At 39.6% G+C, this 21,673-nt stretch overlaps 2 long non-coding RNA genes across 2 annotated transcripts; both read right to left on the reverse strand.

The window, feature by feature from the left end:
* Positions 1 to 669: 669 nt before the first annotated feature.
* LOC133821553 (uncharacterized) lies at positions 670 to 3,560 on the reverse strand. Its single transcript, XR_009887667.1, has 3 exons — positions 2,948 to 3,560; positions 1,365 to 1,410; positions 670 to 912 (listed from the first exon to the last, which is right to left on the reverse strand). It is a non-coding gene; the product is annotated as an uncharacterized LOC133821553 (long non-coding RNA).
* Positions 3,561 to 8,428: 4,868 nt separating this feature from the next.
* On the reverse strand, positions 8,429 to 20,482 carry LOC133821554 (uncharacterized). The gene is made up of 3 exons (XR_009887668.1): positions 19,906 to 20,482; positions 10,631 to 10,676; positions 8,429 to 10,178 (listed from the first exon to the last, which is right to left on the reverse strand). It is a non-coding gene; the product is annotated as an uncharacterized LOC133821554 (long non-coding RNA).
* Positions 20,483 to 21,673: the final 1,191 nt, after the last annotated feature.

Here is a 21,673-nt window from a genome sequence, read left to right on the forward strand (position 1 = left end):
ACGATCATCCATAGCATCTTTGAAGGTTAATCGATCATCCTTGTCTATATCATAAATAAGGACATGTGCCTCATGTTCGTAACAAATAGTTTGCCTCACAAACCTCCCACTACAACGTTTCACTGGGGTTTCCTTCTTAAGAATAGTGGTTTCCTCGGTTTGTCATTTATCATTCAATGATGACGATGAAGGTGATGAAATCTTATCAGCTATGAGTTCCTCCAATACTACTTTGATCTGAGGTTTATAGTTATTCATATAGTCATGTTCAAGGAAGGTCACATTTGTAGAAACAAATACCTTTCGGTCCTTGTGAGTTTAGAAGTAACCACCGAGCATAGCCCACAAAAATTCATACTTTAGACCTCGAATAATGTTTCCCTGATTTAGGTCTAAGAATATCAGCAGGACAACCCCAAAATGTGGAAATGGTGCAAACTAGGTTTGTTTCCATTCAAAAATTATAGTGGCATTTTGCTTATTATCATAGATGGGACCACATTCAAAATGTAAGTCGTCGTTTGAAGTGCATATCCACAGAATCAGAGAGGAAGTGAAAATGTAAAGAACGCCCTAGACTAATACTTACAAAACATTCGCATAACATAGTTTATAAAAGAATACCATCCATTATTAAAGTCTCAGGGGAACTTATTTAAAACCATGCAAGTTGGCGCCACAAGTTTAAAATAAAACATAGGTTTTTATGCAAAGTTCAAAGAAACCAAATAAATTAAATAACAGATTCCCACTGATAATTTAGGAAAGTCCCTTAAAAAAAACAAAACATAATTTAAATGGCGTTCTACGTTGATCGTTTTATCGTCCATAGGATTACCCCACGCCATACACCCCATGATGAAAGAACTCCTCACGTCACCACGCGTGCCATAGAGAAATCCTATTTGCTACCTGGAAGGAAAGTAAGGGGGGTGAGCTAAAAGCCCAGTAAGGAAGTACAAACAAATAAGCAAGTAAGAATACAACAAAAAACAAACACTAACGTTTATCTAAAACATCATGGTATATCATAACATAATCGTAACATATCATCATATCATAACATAATCGTAACATATCATCATATCACAAACATACAGCATACATGATGAGCATGGATCGCTAGTTGTCCATGTCACCCTATGAGGTAAACAGGAGATCACTAGTCCTTGAATAACCTCGGCGCGTCCGCCCTAGGAGTTACGTCTTTATCTATAGTAACTCGTTGGATGTATCTAACATCCATAAACATATCATATTCAACATAGAATCACATTATGGCATTCATAATTCATAACAATTCATTCATACAACAGTCTTACCATTCATAGCATAAAATAATAAAATCTATCTAACTTCCTTACCTCAAGTCCAAGCAAATTCAACGAGCGGGAACACTTCACAAAGAGCCTAGAATACAATGACAAGGCACTCGTCTTAATACACATTCGATACCATGGAAACTATAACGTAGAAACACTCTTGCATGCGATAAGCATGCATAAATTCAACATGGGCCGAACCCTAATGGCCACAAATTGTGTATTCTCTATTAAAATGACACCAAGAAAAATCGTCATGTGTCCTCTATAATCATTAACTAGTCAACAACTAACAAGCAACTACCATAGTCTCAAAAATGTGATGTAGGCTGAGACTCCACAAATGCCATAAAAATATGCTAGTGATACCTAGGTCTCATAGAAATCATGTAGCATGCATATGTCAACAAATTCACATATCACATACAACATGCCAATCCAAACTGCCCAGGCCAACCCTATATGGCATACTATTATACATATATAAATATATATATATATATATTCAACATAAAAGACAATGAATAGAAATATCACGTAACAATGTAAAGCAACATCTCCAAAAATTTATCAAACGCTTCAAGCCAAAAGGACACGAGCCGAACCTTATAGGTTATCAGAAGTAGAATTCTCACATAAAATAATAATATCTCCTCCAATACACATTTTCATAAATTTCAAGGAATAGCTTAACATGCTTGCTACACAATTATATCCCAATTATAAAATTATCATGCCCATGAATAATAGTAATAACAATAATACCAAAAACAAATAATAATAATAAAGTAAAATAAAAAAATAATAATAAGGAGTTCTAGTCATGCTTGGCCGTACTCTATAGTTTTCATAAGTAGTCACATTCTTGCATATATTACCAATTTGGGTCTTTAAAAGCTTAATTAATATGTTCTCAAAATTAGAACTTAGCATCATAAGGCCTAATACCTCCTATAGTTGAAGCCATAACGTAAAGAAGAAGAAAAAAAAACATCTGTTGCAGCATATATATATATAATCTTACAACTAATCACTTAAAATCATACCTTGAACAAAATAAGGGAATACAACAACTTAGCACACCTTTTAATAAAACGATGCATCAGATAACATCATACAAACTCATGTGATATAACCTTTTTTTTTTATTATTTATTTATTTCATGATAGGCCCTACTGGCCAAAACTTTAGTATGGCAAAAAAAATAAATAAATAAATAAAAGAACACCAAATTAATCTTTTACGTGTAAATGCATAACAAAAAAAAACATAAACTATCATGCTTTCTATTCGAGTTCACAAAAATAAAAAATAAAAAAAATAAATAAGCCACATTTATTTAGATTGGTTGAACAAAATCACAAGAGAACAATCATAGCATAAATCTACAAAAAAAAATATATTCCAACATGCTCCTTATTCTCACATCATCTATAAACATGCTTTCAATAAACTAAACAATTCAAATAAGCAAAACAAAACTCTAGCCGCTCGTTACACAAGAATTTACCACAACATACCATATCAATTAAGGTTCAAACAAAGCATCAAAAATATATCCTATCATGCCTATCTATTGAGGAAAAAAAAACAAGGATCAAGATCACAACGAAATTTCACTTACCTCTTGGTGTTGTGAACCACGCTTAGATGTCCTATAGAATAAGAACCCTTTATTTGAACGTGAACCCCTGTACACTCCCAGACCTATGATAATTCAATCTCCTACATGCAAATCATATTGTTTTATATATTTATATATATATAGGGATTTCAGGATAAGAGAAGAAGTAATACTAGACTAAAAATCTTTGAAGCCCTTACCGTTATTTGCCTTGATCTCTTTCTTTCCTTCCTTTTTTTTTTCCTTCTTTTTCTCTTAACACTATGTGGGCTGGTGGCTTGGTGTGATGTAGTGAGATATCATCCCTTTTTTTTTTATTTCTTTCTTTTCTATTTATACAGGGGTTGACCGAGTGCTTAGGGTAAGAGAAATCACTTAGTTGACAAATTTCCCTCCATAATGTCTAAGAGATTCCCATATCTTCTCATAATTAAAATGAGCATTTTTCCCTAATTGTTTTCACACCATAAGTGGGAAACTTCCCAAAATATCAGCTATAAATCTTGCCCTCCATTCCAGCTCAAACTAACTACTAATAGTCACAACCCACACACACACTCACGTAAACACTAGTCAAAAGAAAACAAAATATATATATATAATTATATATAGCAGCAAATCTCTAATAATCCAAATATCATTATTCAAATCTTTATATTACTCAATTAAGTTAATGTCATTCATACATATAGTATTGATCTTCCTTTAATTTCTATCAAATTTTTTTTGATCGGTCTAACTCTCTCAAATATAGCTTGGTTCCAAATTTAATACTAGTCAACTACAAAATCTTTACCTCTTAAATTTCTTATTTTATTTAAATAAAATAGAAAGGAAAAGGAAAAGATGTTACACTATGCATGGAAACTAATGCATGCTCACCATACAACCATGCACATGCACACACCCAATAATGAAATAAAGTAATCTATTTTAATCACATAATTTGTCACACTTAATAAAATGTAACACTAATAGTAAAACAAACAGGTTACACAATTATTCACACATTAAAATAAATAATCAAATAAACAATTAACAAATTTAAATTCACCAAAAATTCTACCAAACCATTCTAACAATTAAATAAAATAACAAACAATTAAATAAAGCAAACAAACAATCAAATAAAATAAGCAAACATTTAAATAAATAAATAAAAATTTACCACACTTAACACTTAAATAAAATAAAACACAAAATTTTAATAAACTAAAAAAAAAAATTTTGGTGCACTACATTATACCCTCCTTAAAAGGAATTTCGTCCCGAAATTCTTCCTTACCAAATAATTCAGGGTATCTTGCTTTCATGTTTTCCTCCAACTCCCATGTTGCTTCTCGTTCCGTACTATTCTTCCACAGGACCTTAACTAGTGGAATCTTTTTGGATCTCAATTCCTTGATTCCCTTTTCTATAATGCGCTCAGGCTGTTCATCATAACTTAGGTCCTGCTTCAGCTGTAACGGCTCGTAACTCAACACATGAGAGGGGTCTGACACATACTTACGCAACATCGAGATGTGAAAGACGTTATGCGTTTCAGCTAATGCTGGGGGCAGTGCCAAACGGTACGCAACTTGCCCTATCCTGTCCAATATCTCAAATGGACCGATATATCTAGGGCTTAACTTCCCTTTCTTTCCAAAACGCATCACACCTTTCATCGGCGAGATTTTCAAGAAAACAAACTCGCCTACAGCAAACTCGATGTCCCTTCTCTTGAGGTCAGCGTAGCTCTTTTGCCTACTCTGCGCAGTAAGCATCCTTTGGCGTATCTTCTCAATTGCCTCACTAGCCTCACTAACTGCTTCAGGCCCTAAAATCCGTTTCTCCCCAACTTCATCCCAGTGCAAAGAAGATCTACATTTACGCCCATACAACATCTCATAGGGAGCCATCCCTATGGTAGATTGGTAACTGTTGTTGTACGAGAACTCCATTAGAGGTAGATATTGGTTCCAAGACTCTGAAAAGTCCAATGCACAGCACCTCAACATGTCTTCTAATATCTTTATAGTCCTCTCAGACTGGCCATCAATCTGAGGATGAAAAGCAGTGCTGAACTTTAGTCTTGATCCCATAGCTCTCTGTAGCCCTTTCCAAAAGTTCGATGTGAAAACTGACCCTCGATCAGAAATTATCGACTTTGGCACCCCATGAAGTCTCACTATTTCACTAACATACAAGTCAACATATTGATCCGCCGAGTATGTGGTCTTAACTGGCAGAAAATGAGCAGATTTAGTGAGCCTATCTACTATCACCCACACTGAGTCATGCTGCTTGGTAGTTCTAGGTAACCCTACCACAAAATCCATCGTGATATCCTCCCACTTCCATTCAGGAATGTAGAGCGGTTGAAGTAACCCTGCTGGTCTCTGGTGTTCCGCTTTGACTTGCTAGCATGTCAAACATCTAGCAACAAACTCAGCAATGTCCCTCTTCATTTCATGCCACCAATAAAGTGCCTTGAGGTCTTGGTACATTTTCGTGGATCCTGGGTGCAAGGAATAAGGCGTTGTGTGCGCTTCTTTCATGATACTTTCCTTAATTTCAGCATTGTCAGGTACACAAATCCTATCCTTGAATCTTAGCAACCCACCATTAGACACCGTGAAATCGCTGCTGCCACCTTCTTGTACCAAAATCTCTTGTTTTACCAAGGCTTCATCCAATTTCTGTCCTTCTCGGATTTGTTCTAGTAAAGAGGATTGCAATGTGAGGTTTGCCAAACTTCCTGTCACAATTTCAATCCTAGCATTTATGATCTCCTTCTAAAGAGGTATCTCTATTGCATGCTGCGCTGAGACACTCCCATGTCCCCGCCTGCTCAAAGCATCGGCAACTACGTTTGCCTTGCCTGGGTGGTATAGAATCTCACAATCGTAATCCTTTACTAACTCCAACCACCTTCGCTGCCTCATGTTCAGTTCCTTTTGTGTGAAAAAGTATTTCAGACTTTTGTGGTCGGTGTATATCTCACACCTATCTCCGTACAGGTGATGTCTCCATATCTTGAGTGCGAATACTACAGCTGCCAATTCAAGGTCATGAGTGGGATACCGCTGCTCATAATCCTTGAGTTGTCTGGAAGCATAAGCTACCACCTTCCCTTCTTGCATCAACACGCATCCCAAGCCGTTCTTTGACGCATCACAGTACACCACAAATTTTTCGCCCTCAGTGGGAACACAAAGGATAGGCGCAGAAATCAATTTATCCTTCATGGTCTGGAAACTTTCTTCACATTTTTCTGTCCATGCGAACTTCTGATGTTTCCGGGTTAAGTTGGTCAACGGGGTAGCGATCTTCGAGAAACCCTCGACAAACTTTCTATAATAACCTGCCAACCCTAAGAAACTCCGAACTTCTGAGGCATTCTTTGGCTGGGGCTAGTCTCTAATGGCCTCGATCTTTGATGGGTCTACTGCAATCCCATCCTTGGAGACAATGTGCCCTAAGAAGGTTACCTGTTTCAGCCAAAACTCGCATTTAGAGAACTTGGCGTACAACCGATGTTCCCGTAATCTGTTCAGAGTCAATCTCAAATGCTCTTCGTGCTCCTCTGTGGTCTTTGAGTAAATGAGGATATCATCAATGAACACTACTACGAACTTGTCCAAGAAATCCTTAAATACCCTATTCATCATATCCATAAAGGCTGCTGGGGTGTTGGTGAGTCCAAAGGACATCACTAAGAATTCGTAGTGCCCATAGCGAGTTCTGAAGGCCGTTTTTGGTATGTCTCCCTCTTTCTCCTTCAACTGATGGTACCCAGATCGCATATCAATCTTCGAGAACACTGAAGCCCCTTGTAGCTGATCAAAAAGGTCGTCTATCCTAGGCAAAGGATACTTATTCTTAATGGTGACCATATTGAGCTCTCGATAATCAATGCACATTCTCATACTCCCGTCCTTCTTCTTCACAAATAGGACTGGTGCTCCCCATGGCGAATGGCTAGGTCTTATGAACCCTTTGTCCAACAACTCCTGTAGTTGGTTCTTAAGTTCCTTTAACTCTACCGATGCCATTCGATAGGGTGCCTTAGATATCGGTGCAGTTTCAGGTGCAAGCTCAATCGCAAACTCGATCTCTCTGTCCGGGGGTAGTCCTGGTAATTCCTCGGGAAACACCTCCGGGAACTCACAAATAATGTGAACATTTTCTGGCTTTAGTTCCGACTCCTTGGACTTATCCACTACACTAGCAAGGAACGCCGAACATCCATGTTGCATCATATTCTGTGCTTCCAGTGCAGATATTATGGGTGTTCGAAGGCCTGCTACTTCACATCTAAAGTAGAAAACCTCTCCTTCTTTTGGCCTGAATTCAACGGTCTTCTTTCGGCAGTCTATCGTAGCCCCATGCTTGGATAACCAATCCATGCCGAGTATAACATCATAGTCCAATATACTCAGTTCTATGAGATTTGCTGGGCACTCTCTTCCTTCTACCATTACAGGTGTTGACGGTAACCACTTATTTGACAACATCATATCTCCCGATGGCAACAATGTACTAAAGTTATGTTCAAACATCTTATAAGGCATATTCAGTCTATCAATCACATTCATGGAAACATAGGAATGAGTTGCTCCAGAATCAATTAAGACTCTACACATTGTACCAGATATAGGGAGCTGACCTGTAACCACGGTGTTGCTATTGGCCGCTTCGTTCTGAGTTAAGGCGAAGACTCTTGCTGGCACCAGATTGTTATTGTTATTCTGTCCCGCCTTCCATTGTGGGCAATTCTTTTGCAAATGTCCTGTTTGGCCGCACTTGAAGCATTTGTTGGAACCGGCCTGACACTCTCCTGGGTATTTCCTCGTGCATTTAGGGCAGGTAGGATACTCGACTCGGTTGCCCTGTTGGTTCCCACGGTTCCGGTCATTAAAGCGGTTATTGCGGTTGCTATGGTTCTGAGAGTTGTGGTTGTTGTTGTTCGTGACTGGAGGTCTAGGTCTTTTATCAACCCCACTATTCTGCCCCTCGATAGCCTTTCTCTTGTTGCTCTCATGGAAGTTCTTGTTGCGGTGGCTCTCTCTTCTAGCGGCATTATCCTTCCATATTCGATCCTCCAAATATTCAACCTCAAGAGCTCTATCCAATACCTCTGCATAACTGGCCACATCAGCGCTGGTCATCCTAACATCCCTTGCTATCATCGGTTTGAGTCCCCTTACAAACCTCTGGACTCAGATTGCATCAGTCGGCACCACTTCAGGGGCAAACTTGGCCAATCGATCGAACTTCTGTGCATAGTCGGTGACCGAAAGGCTCCCTTGAACCATAGTTATAAATTCATCAACCTTAGTTGCTAGCACCGCTGGACTATAATACTTCTTACTGAATGCCTGGACAAACTGCGCCCAAGTCATGGTATTTGGATCATGGGTCTGTTTAGTCACGTCCCACCAAATACGTGCATCCATCTTAAGTAGATAAGTTGCGCAGGAAACCCTTTGGCGATCATCTAACTCCATATGATCAAAAATAGCCTCAACAGACCTTAGCCAATCTTCTGCCACCAATGGATCAGCTTTCCCTTCAAACGTCGGTGGGGCTTGTTTCCTGAAGCGTTCATATACTAGTTCAAACCCATAGGCTACAGGTTGTGGTGCAGGTGGTGGTACTGGCGGCTGCGGTTGTGCCACTGGTACTCGAGGTATAGGGTGCGTTTGAGATGTCTGTGGTGCTTGTCTAGCTTGTGCTAGCTCCTCATCTCTTAGTCTCAACTCTTCTCTTAACCTTGCCACCTCTGCAGCTAAGTCCACAGTTGGCGCTGCTGGAGCTGCAGGTTGAACAGTTGGCACTTCAACATCAGGGATGGCCATAGTTTCAGACCTTGTGGAGGCACCCTTTCCTCTGCCTCTACCTCTTCCCCTTCCTCCTCTTCCTCTGGTTGACATGATGAAGTTCTAAGGCAATCACAGGAAAAATCGTAAGGAAGGAACTTGCATATCGATGGATATTTGTAAATCATGCATTCACATCACACCATTAAATTTGCATAAAATATCCATAGCATTCAAAAATGTTTAAAATATTCCAAAATTAAACAATCCCAAAAAGTGTTTAATTAATCCAAAACATATTTCCTTAAAGTTTTAGAAAAATTATTATTATTGATCCATCTTATTTATTGGCATCCCCATGCGACGATCATGAAGTCGACTCTAGTCCTCGATGATGGACTCGTCCCCTGAATCATAGTTGAAAATGTCCTCCGGAATGTGGTAATAGTCAGGCGCACTTGCCATAATCTCCATCCTCGGGGTCGGACGCGGTATAGCACGCAGTACTTCTTCCACGTCATATATCGACTCTAAACGCTCCTCTATTTCGCCATCATCCGTCATTACTAATACCAGCTCCTGATGATCTAGCTCGTAACTTACCAAAAAGTCGCGAATCGTAAACTCCATAGTGTTAAACTCCATGTCATCTATCACAACGTTATTCCATGATTGATTTAACTGTAAAAGAGCCTCTGGGTACATTGACAACGCCTCACTCATTACCCAGTATTGTTCTATGGGCCAAAGCAAGGCTCCTCTCTTATTCATCATTCTTTGTATACGTTCGCAAACCTCCTTCATCGTCTTTAAGACCGCTACCTTCCAATCGTAGTAGTCTTCGTCAAGCTCAACTTTAGGAATTGCACGGATCTCCTTAATCAATTGTTTCTTTGTTGTTCTTAACACAGGAGGCATATTTAATACAGCAGTTAACAATAGAAAAATTAAATAAAATAGAAGCAAGTAATAACACACAAGCAAATACTTACGACGCGGTGAAGTGAGATTTTCCCATCTTTAGCGTGTATGGGAGGGGTCCTTAGAAACATGGACGACCGTCTCTGATACCATTTGTAAAGAACGCCCTAGACTAATACTTACAAAACATTCGCATAACATAGTTTATAAAAGAATACCATCCATTATTAAAGTCTCAGGGGAACTTATTTAAAACCATGCAAGTTGGCGCCACAAGTTTAAAATAAAACATAGGTTTTTATGCAAAGTTCAAAGAAACCAAATAAATTAAATAACAGATTCCCACTGATAATTTAGGAAAGTCCCTTAAAAAAAACAAAACATAATTTAAATGGCGTTCTACGTTGATCGTTTTATCGTCCATAGGATTACCCCACGCCATACACCCCATGATGAAAGAACTCCTCACGTCACCACGCGTGCCATAGAGAAATCCTATTTGCTACCTGGAAGGAAAGTAAGGGGGGTGAGCTAAAAGCCCAGTAAGGAAGTACAAACAAATAAGCAAGTAAGAATACAACAAAAAACAAACACTAACGTTTATCTAAAACATCATGGTATATCATAACATAATCGTAACATATCATCATATCATAACATAATCGTAACATATCATCATATCACAAACATACAGCATACATGATGAGCATGGATCGCTAGTTGTCCATGTCACCCTATGAGGTAAACAGGAGATCACTGGTCCTTGAATAACCTCGGCGCGTCCGCCCTAGGAGTTACGTCTTTATCTATAGTAACTCGTTGGATGTATCTAACATCCATAAACATATCATATTCAACATAGAATCACATTATGGCATTCATAATTCATAATAATTCATTCATACAACAGTCTTACCATTCATAGCATAAAATAATAAAATCTATCTAACTTCCTTACCTCAAGTCCAAGCAAATTCAACGAGCGGGAACACTTCACAAAGAGCCTAGAATACAATGACAAGGCACTCGTCTTAATACACATTCGATACCATGGAAACTATAACGTAGAAACACTCTTGCATGCGATAAGCATGCATAAATTCAACATGGGCCGAACCCTAATGGCCACAAATTGTGTATTCTCTATTAAAATGACACCAAGAAAAATCGTCATGTGTCCTCTATAATCATTAACTAGTCAACAACTAACAAGCAACTACCATAGTCTCAAAAATGTGATGTAGGCTGAGACTCCACAAATGCCATAAAAATATGCTAGTGATACCTAGGTCTCATAGAAATCATGTAGCATGCATATGTCAACAAATTCACATATCACATACAACATGCCAATCCAAACTGCCCAGGCCAACCCTATATGGCATACTATTATACATATATAAATATATATATATATATATTCAACATAAAAGACAATGAATAGAAATATCACGTAACAATGTAAAGCAACATCTCCAAAAATTTATCAAACGCTTCAAGCCAAAAGGACACGAGCCGAACCTTATAGGTTATCAGAAGTAGAATTCTCACATAAAATAATAACATCTCCTCCAATACACATTTTCATAAATTTCAAGGAATAGCTTAACATGCTTGCTACACAATTATATCCCAATTATAAAATTATCATGCCCATGAATAATAGTAATAACAATAATACCAAAAACAAATAATAATAATAAAGTAAAATAAAAAAATAATAATAAGGAGTTCTAGTCATGCTTGGGGGGCTTCTCGGAGAAAACGCAGGAGAAAACCAAGAATTCTGGGTCTGCGAAGGCGTGCCGCGGCACAGCTTTTTCGTGCCGCGGCGAGGAGCCCCTATCTGATGGGTGCCGCGGCACAACTTTCTTGTGCCACGGCACAAGGCCATTTTCAGGGCACCAAAAGTTGCATTTTTGAGCTTTTGCTCAGGGGGTTCGGGGGATGTTTCCGGCGAATTGTTTTAGGGATTTGGGAGTCCCGAGAGTGCGGGATTGGTCCCGGGAAGTGGTTTTGGGTTGATTAGTAATGAGGGATGTTTCTTGTGTGTTGTGACTAGGTTGTTGGTGAGGCTCGTGCTAGAGGACCGTGCTCGTGGCTTTAGTGCATCAGGAGGCTCGGAATGCAGGTAAGAAAACCGTAACACCCGAGAATAGGGCATGGCCCCACTGTGTGATTGTAGGGCATGGCCCCAGATTGTATTATGTGCAAATGTTTAACCTTAAGTGAATCATGATGTGTGTGAATGATTATTTCGAACGTACTATATGTGTGATTATGATGAAATGAACGGCAAGGGCCGAGTACGGCGTAGGCTGGGGCGGCCGTGGGCCGAGTACGGCGTAGGCCGAGGCGGCCGTGGGCCGAAAGTAACACCTAGCACATGGGATGCTATAGTCAGGGAGGGGCCCGGTGGATACATGTGTTATGCTATATTCAGGGTGGGACCCAAGGGATACATGAGTTATCCTCGCGGTGAGAACCGATACCCCAGGGCTTTGGTAAGGTCTCTGGGGCGGCATGGCCGTGTTTGCTTAGTCTAATGGTTGACTTGTTTATTTGAGGATTATCTGTTATGATAAACTGTATACATTGCATATGTTATATTCTGCATGAGTTTTCTTGCTGGGCTTCGGCTCACGGGTGCTCTGTGTTGCAGGTAGGGCAATGACTGAGTCAACCAACCATGAGTACGGAGAGCGTGAAGCGACGCGTACATGTTTGGCCTGCCCGACTTCTTTGGTTGGGGGTTTATTTGAAATTGGCTGTAATAATCTATGATTTTATAACTGATCAACTGTAAACTTATTTCAAGATGTAAATAGTTTTCAAACCTTATTTTTGGGATCCCAATTGTTTAATACTAGAAGTTTTTATTGAGTCAACGCATTTTCAAAGATTACAGCCTTAACTTTTATTAGTCACACTTTTGCTTCAAAAACTCGGTTAGCGAGTTCATTGCACTGTTATGTCTTAAAACTCACTTAGTAACGGCTCTAAGGAAGTAGGGCGTTACAACTTGGTATCAGAGCGAGCCAAGGTTTATTGGTTCTAGAGATGGACCGAACATGTACGCTCGCTGTCAGTGACAAGCTCGACTCAGGGTTGGTTGGTATGAATGATTGACATGTTTGAATATATGTTTGAATGCCCTGTTTGCCTGCTTATTTATATGGAGCATGAGGAATGAAATGACATATGCATGAGATACTGATAGGGCCTGGCCCTTGACTATTGCATGTTGGGATTGATGCATGCTGAATAATACTATTATGCATATGGATGAATATTGGCATAATGGTTCGCATATTGAGTGTATGTGGTTAATTTTCTAGATTTAATTCATTAGTTATATCTGTTTATTGGCTTGTATGAAGCATGGTGAGTATGGTTATACTTAGTGATGATAGAATCTGGTAGCTAAATGTATATTATTGTGGATTTGACCTAGTATATGCTTGTGTGTGCATTATACCTGTGGATGTTCGGATCTAGTTGTGAGTTGGTTCCGGGTATGAACCTCTGAGTTCAAGAGTTTGGTCGGTTTCGACGGATGAACTCGAGTTGTTGGTTCCTAGAAGGGTTTGGGGACCTGATATTGTGTTGAAAGGGGGGTTTTTAGATATAAGTTGGAGTTGAGATCTCCAGTTACCCCTGAGAGTAGCAGCAGAGGGTCACTAGTGTGTGGGTAGCTGTGGAGTTGTTAGTTGAGACGGGATAGAAGAACAGCGGATTTCTCTGGGGAAATAGCAGATTTTTATGTTTTGACAGTAAAGGTGACCAGTGTTGGTTTACTGTGAGGTATGGACAGATAAAGGTATTATATGAGAGGTTTAAGGGGTGTTATCCTCGGGTTTTGAGGAGAGCTCGAGTTGGCAAGGGATTTATCAATAAACGAGCAGAGTTAATTCCACCCTTGGTTAAGAGGATGAGAGATCCTGATTAGAGGGTTGTGTTAAATGTTGAGGCAGGGAGATGCCTGGAATTGGTACTCGGGCTGAGGTACTGGCTTAATGGGTTGGGAAGGACCTAGATGATGAAAGGTTAGAAGAGATTTTAAAGACATGATTTGCACCATGGAGACTGGTGGGCTTATAAGTTTGGTTTGGACTGTTGGGGGTAACAACAGTGTAAATCAATGGGTTTGGTGATTTGGGTAATTCATTTCGGAAAGTTATACTGATGGATGTATCCGGAATTGATGGCGACCCATTTAAGGATTTAAGATCGGGAATATTCTAAGGTATTTGGGCTGCTCTGAGGTATGAGTTTATCGTCTGCATGTGGATGGCGGAGAGGGCCATGTTGTTCAAGGAACTGATGGTTGATGATTAGAGCATGAGTGCTAGAGCCGCAAGGGCGGTGCTTCCTTTGATGGAATTAGTAAAGATAGATTCGTGATAATCAAGTTGAAAGAACCCCGGATAGTGTTGTGGCTTCTGGATTGCCAAGAAAAAGGGGAAAAGTCTGACTGATAAGACGGTACTTTTGTTGATAGAACGCAGCGAGGTCGAATTCTCAATTATGAGGTAAAAGGACTCCAGACAGTGCTTGGGCACCTAGATTGAGATTGGAAAGAAGCCTGATCGAAAAGGTAGTTATCGAGATGGCGACAGGAACCAGGAGGTTAATTGGTATGCACATGAGGAAGAGGATGCCACCTGAGAGGAGGCCAGGTGAGGGCATGACTTCTACGTAGAATGACTCGAGATGTTAGGATGGATTTCCCATGATGCGGGAAACGGAGAACTGGAATGCATCGATACATTCGAGGTTCGAGGCTGAGTCCTCAAGGATGAGTATTTAACTGACGAGCTTATGCTTTGGACATGTAACGAACTGGAAGGGCTCGGTGTTGGGAATGTTCCGAGAGGGAGATGGACATAGAGAGGTTGCCTCAAAGGTGCCATTTGAGAGGCCAAGGACAGTAATACTTATTGAGAAGGAATTAGAAACTCTGGCAGATGAATTGTTGAGGATATCATCTGGAGTACGTAAAGGAGACAGAGCTGATCAGTGGGAAAATTATGTGGGTATGTAAAGAAAGATTTAGGGGATACTTCAAGGTCAGACTACAGATAGGATCGGTATAAGGAATGTTGTAAAAGACGATTTTGGCCGACAGAAAGTCTATTGAAGCGATCGAAGGAATCTGAGCCTGGTGTAGCCAGTGTGCTATATTGCGGGGGTTGTTGGCATCGTCGGGTTAGAACAAAAGTTTAATGTTGGATACAAGATGGGACGATGTCCCCAAGAGTTGATCTACGACCTGGTTATTACCAGTTGGAAACCAAGGATAAAGACTTTTCGTGAATTGATTAGGTTGCACCGGGTAGGGTGTGAGGAATTGGTAACAAGGATTCTGGAACTGTTCAAGCTGCAGCAGCACAGGTAAATTCTTTAGGCGGAGAATGCGTGAACGGTATGGGCAAGTCCCCTTCAAGCTCACGAGCAGTGCATGTGGATTACTCCCAGACGGAAATGGTGAGCAACTGATTATTATGCTGAAGACGTTAGTACCCAGAAGGCGGTGTCTCAGGTAAGGTTCTACGGAGTGTTAGTTTGGGAGTCGTCAAGAGTATTCAGAATAGAGCTACAAGAAGAAAGGACAGGTATGAGGAGATTTGATCTGAAGCTGCAAAGAAGCTAATGAAGAACATCTGAAGAATTGAAGGCATAACAAGACTGGTAAGCGCGTCATCTACTGCATAAGCACCTCCGAAGATTACTACATCAGAGATGAGAAGAACAGTAAAGTTTGAGGTTAGACGGACTGAGTGGTGTCAAATCAGAAAGAAATTCAGAAGACAAGGTAAGATTTGATTGGTTACGGACGATGATGGAATTTGCGTGTGTTTTGGTTAAGTAAAGAGTGATTTCATAAAGGACCTGATCTATGGTAAGGTTATGAAAATGTGGGAGTGCATCACGGGTTGGGCACGCCCAGGATTAAATTGATGCGAGGGTGGATTAAACCTTGCGGGAGGCGACAGAATGGATCATGGATGATGCACTTGGAACATTAAGTCGACTGTTGTGTATGGCATAAGGTACTTAAGTCTTGAGTATTAGTAAGAAAGGTTATCATTGAGACTCAGTGCGGTGAAAAGTAACAGACGGATGATCAGTGTTTGAAATCCTTGATTGAAAGAAGGGCGATGTAATTGGAGGCGGAACTCCTAGCTGTGAGGCATGTATAAGTCAAGGGATAACGCCATAAATTGTAATAGAATGGACAAGGCAACGACTGAGATTGGCATAACGTTAGTAGATAATGATTAGCTAGTGAGTGTCATTGATCTATGGAATTCAAAGTGTTGGCTTGAGTTGAAACAGGGAAGGACCCTGTCATGGTGGTACAAGTAGGATACCAGGATCGAGTGAAGGATCCAGTTAGGTTTTGGTTTTGAATGAGGGTTCTGAATGGACATCATTCCACTTCCTAGGGTACGTCGTACCGGGAAGGACGAGCGGGTGACAGAGTCTAGTGTTTTTCCTTTGGACCCCGAAGGGTTAGGTGATGTGGTGGCGTATCGCGAGAATAGACCACATTAGACCTTAAGTAAGGTATCCACATAAGAAAAGTTTTAACTCAGTTGATCGAGTTAGTGTAGTTGGGTCAAGTGAACTGGTTTCGGGATGGAACGTCGATGATATTGAATGGAGACCCTATAGTATTTTAAATTTTTGGAATGGATTTAGTGAACGAAAAGAACAGAGTGGGAACCTGGAATTATCAATTGATTGCAAGTGAAATGTCAGTCTGAAAGTTGATCAGATATCTTAAGGGATTGAGCGCTGGGTAGGCGAATACTTGAGGTATTAAGGGAAGTGTAATCCCTGATGAGTTAGTCGTGGTAGCAGTTGCTGGTGTCTGGTTAATGAAACGTGACATAGGACATGGTAAAAGGTGAAGGATAGTGGATACTACTATTTGACAATGGCTCAGAGAGGAAGCCAGAGAGGCTGTTGGAATTCTTAAGGCAGGAGTGTCTGCCTATCTGCAAGAATAAAGAGCTTGTGAATTGTTAAATTATGAGGAAATAAAGCTCCGGAAGGAAAGAGTTGCATCTCTGCGTAATAACAGATGAGGATCTGTAAGGTGTTCAGAGAAAGAAGGGAGAGTTCGGACTCTTGATTCAACATAAAAATTTCAAAGTTGTATTAAGTGTTAGGCCAGCGGGGCCTACAAGCTGATCCCACCTAGTAGAGGTGATGACGTTTGAGGATCTCTGGAATCAGGAATAAGACAATGAATTGGTCATTGTAATCTAGGCAGACCCTGGGCTTCGGCAGGGTTGCAGTGTTAAAGAGGGGCTATCGAGAGTATGGCTATTAGACGAGATCTTGCGAGCCAAGATTGTTCTCCTGAAAGAGCGTTGGCGGGAACTAAAGTAAGGCGATGGACCTTGGAGATTATGGTCAGATTGCGGGTTGCTGACTGATGTGTTTGGGTAAATTTCGAGGACGAAATTTTTATGAGGAGGGGATAGATGTAACGACCCAAATTCGCTATTAAGGCTTAAGGGCCTTGATTAGTGTGCCAGGAGGGCAGGTTGGGATTTATGTGTGATTTTATGAATTTAATGCATGGTTATGGTTTAAAGCATGTTATTTGGCTATTTGTTTAACTGAGATGCATGGCTATGTTTACTAGTATGCATGTAGGCCCGAATCGTGTTAGAAGGGCGTAATTGTAATTTTGGCCATGTTGGGCATAACTGTATTGATATGTGATAATTGTATTCTGTGAATTTTACCACGTGAGTGTGGTTTCATTATTGTGATGCACGTGCCGAGACGGTCCTAGAGAGCTAGTTTAACTTAGATGTCACAACGGGATTTTATACCCGGCTCGGGGGGAGCCTAAGGGTAATTCGGGGATTTTGTAACTCAGTTCTTGAGAGATTTTGGTAACTTGTGTGACTGTTAGTAACCATAGAGAGTAACAGGTTTTGATGGTAACATGGTAGAATTGTAATGGATAGGAAATGACAAGTAAGCCCTTGAGGTTTAGTTATGAAAGGATATGCAAGGAGGGGTAAAGTGGTCATTTGGCAAGGTTAATAGACAAATTTGAGCTGTGTTATAGGGGTACACGGTTTGGTCTTGGCATTGATTGGTTTTGATAAAAAAAAAACTAAAGAGAAGAAAAACCAAAGAGAAGGGAAGTTAGGGCAATGGGAAGAAGAAGAAGAAGAAGAGAAGTGAAGGAGCTGAAATTTGGAGACTTAGGAGATGAATCAAGGGAGCTTGGGATGGGATTCTCTACTTGAGGTAAGGAATTTATACACATTTAAGACTTGATTATGTTATGGGTTAAGAGATTTGAGCATGGTTTAAGTTTGAACTTTGAGTTTTTAATTTTCTGAAATTTAAATCAAGGATGTGGATTTTGGGGATTTGATTGTGTGTTTGATTGCTTTGATGATGTTTATGGGTTGTTAGATGGGTCATATGAAGTTTAGATTTGATTTTGGGGTTTGGGTATTGGTTTGGTATGAATTGGGAAGGTTTTAGCTCGGAGAAAACGCAGGAGAAAACCCAGAATTCTGGGTCTGCGAAGGCGTGCCGCGGCACATCTTTTTCGTGCCGCGGCGAGGAGCCCCTGTCTGATGGGTGCCGCGGCACAACTTTCTTGTGCCGCGGCACAAGGCCATTTTCAGGGCACCAAAAGTTGCATTTTTGAGCTTTTGCTCCGGGGGTTCGGGGGATGTTTCCGGCGAATTGTTTTAGGGATTTGGGAGTCCCGAGAGTGCGGGATTGGTCCCGGGAAGTGGTTTTGGGTTGATTAGTAATGAGGGATGTTTCTTGTGTGTTATGACTAGGTTGTTGGTGAGGCTCGTGCTAGAGGACCGTGCTCGTGGCTTTAGTGCATCAGGAGGCTCGGAATGCAGGTAAGAAAACCGTAACACCCGAGAATAGGGCATGGCCCCACTGTGTGATTGTAGGGCATGGCCCCAGATTGTATTATGTGCAAATGTTTAACCTTAAGTGAATCATGATGTGTGTGAATGATTATTTCGAACGTACTATATGTGTGATTATGATGAAATGAACGGCAAGGGCCGAGTACGGCGTAGGCTGGGGCGGCCGTGGGCCGAGTACGGCGTAGGCCGAGGCGGCCGTGGGCCGAAAGTAACACCTAGCACATGGGATGCTATAGTCAGGGCGGGGCCTGGTGGATACATGTGTTATGCTATATTCAGGGTGGGACCCAAGGGATACATGAGTTATCCTCGCGGTGAGAACCGATACCCCAGGGCTTTGGTAAGGTCTCTGGGGCGGCATGGCCGTGTTTGCTTAGTCTAATGGTTGACTTGTTTATTTGAGGATTATCTGTTATGATAAACTGTATACATTGCATATGTTATATTCTGCATGAGTTTTCTTGCTGGGCTTCGGCTCACGGGTGCTCTGTGTTGCAGGTAGGGCAATGACTGAGTCAACCAACCATGAGTACGGAGAGCGTGAAGCGACGCGTACATGTTTGGCCTGCCCGACTGCTTTGGTTGGGGGTTTATTTGAAATTGGCTGTAATAATCTATGATTTTATAACTGATCAACTGTAAACTTATTTCAAGATGTAAATAGTTTTCAAACCTTATTTTTGGGATCCCAATTGTTTAATACTAGAAGTTTTTATTGAGTCAACGCATTTTCAAAGATTACAGCCTTAACTTTTATTAGTCACACTTTTGCTTCAAAACCTCGGTTAGCGAGTTCATTGCACTGTTATGTCTTAAAACTCACTTAGTAACGGCTCTAAGGAAGTAGGGCGTTACACCAAAACTTTAGTATGGCAAAAAAATAATAATAATAAATAAAAGAACACCAAATTAATCTTTTACGTGTAAATGCATAACAAAAAAAAAACATAAACTATCATGCTTTCTATTCGAGTTCACAAAAATAAAAAATAAAATAAATAAATAAGCCACATTTATTTAGATTGGTTGAACAAAATCACAAGAGAACAATCATAGCATAAATCTACAAAAAAAATATATTCCAACATGCTCCTTATTCTCACATCATCTATAAACATGCTGTCAATAAACTAAACAATTCAAATAAGCAAAACAAAACTCTAGCCGCTCGTTACACAAGAATTTACCACAACATACCATATCAATTAAGGTTCAAACAAAGCATCAAAAATATATCCTATCATGCCTATCTATTGAGAAAAAAAAACGAGGATCAAGATCACAACGAAATTTCACTTACCTCTTGGTGTTGTGAACCACGCTTAGATGTCCTATAGAATAAGAACCCTTTATTTGAACGTGAACCCCTGTACACTCCCAGACCTATGATAATTCAATCTCCTACATGCAAATCATATTGTTTTATATATTTATATATATATAGGGATTTCAGGATAAGAGAAGAAGTAATACTAGACTAAAAATCTTTGAAGCCCTTACCGTTATTTGCCTTGATCTCTTTCTTTCCTTCCTTTTTTTTTCCTTCTTTTTCTCTTAACACTATGTGGGCTGGTGGCTTGGTGTGATGTAGTGAGATATCATCCCTTTTTTTTTATTTCTTTCTTTTCTATTTATACAGGGGTTGACCGAGTGCTTAGGGTAAGAGAAATCACTTAGTTGACAAATTTCCCTCCATAATGTCTAAGAGATTCCCATATCTTCTCATAATTAAAATGAGCATTTTTCCCTAATTGTTTTCACACCATAAGTGGGAAACTTCCCAAAATATCAGCTATAAATCTTGCCCTCCATTCCAGCTCAAACTAACTACTAATAGTCACAACCCACACACACACTCACGTAAACACTAGTCAAAAGAAAACAAAATATATATATATATATAATTATATATATCAACAATTCTCTAATAATCCAAATATCATTATTCAAATCTTTATATTACTCAATTAAGTTAATGTCATTCATACATATAGTATTGATCTTCCTTTAATTTCTATCAAAAAAATTTTGATCGGTCTAACTCCCTCCAATATAGCTTGGTTCCAAATTTAATACTAGTCAACTACAAAATCTTTACCTCTTAAATTTCTTATTTTATTTAAATAAAATAGAAAGGAAAAGGAAAAGATGTTACACTATGCATGGAAACTAATGCATGCTCACCATACAACCATGCACATGCACACACCCAATAATGAAATAAAGTAATCTATTTTAATCACATAATTTGTCACACTTAATAAAATGTAACACTAATAGTAAAACAAACAGGTTACACAATTATTCACACATTAAAATAAATAATCAAATAAACAATTAACAAATTTAAATTCACCAAAAATTCTACCAAACCATTCTAACAATTAAATAAAATAACAAACAATTAAATAATGCAAACAAACAATCAAATAAAATAAGCAAACATTTAAATAAATAAATAAAAATTTACCACACTTAACACTTAAATAAAATAAAACACAAAATTTTAATAAACTAAAAAAAAAAATTTTGGTGCACTACAGATAAGTAGCTTAACATAGACCTAACCATGTCCAACAAGGTCCTGTTTCTTCTTTGTGAAACACCATTTTTCTATGGCGTTTTAGGTGGTGTGGGTTGGGATAGAATAACATGCTCCAACAAGAAATCGTTGAATTCTAAATCCAAAATTTCACCACATCGATCTGATCGAAGTGTTTTAAGAGTCCTACCTAATTGCTTATCAGCCTCAGCTTTGAATTCTTGAAACTTACCAAAGGTTTCAAATTTCCTAAGCATTAGATATGTTTGAGCATATCTTGAGTAATCATCAATGAAAGTGACGAAGTACTCATACCCACCTCTCTATTGTACATTGATGTTTCCAACCTTCAATGGTGTTTCCTGTGCCACGTTTGTGATGCTTGCTAAGAATATGTAACATCCTTTCTCTATCATCTTCTGAGATTTGAGAGATGAGATAAGCAGTGTCCGTATTCCTGAAACCTTTCCCATAAAATATAGTTTCTTACCGTCAGGAGTTTTGAACGTCACTTGCTTGCGTCTAC

The sequence above is a fragment of the Humulus lupulus genome, chromosome 3, assembly GCF_963169125.1.
Source record: "Humulus lupulus chromosome 3, drHumLupu1.1, whole genome shotgun sequence".
NCBI lineage: Eukaryota > Viridiplantae > Streptophyta > Magnoliopsida > Rosales > Cannabaceae > Humulus > Humulus lupulus.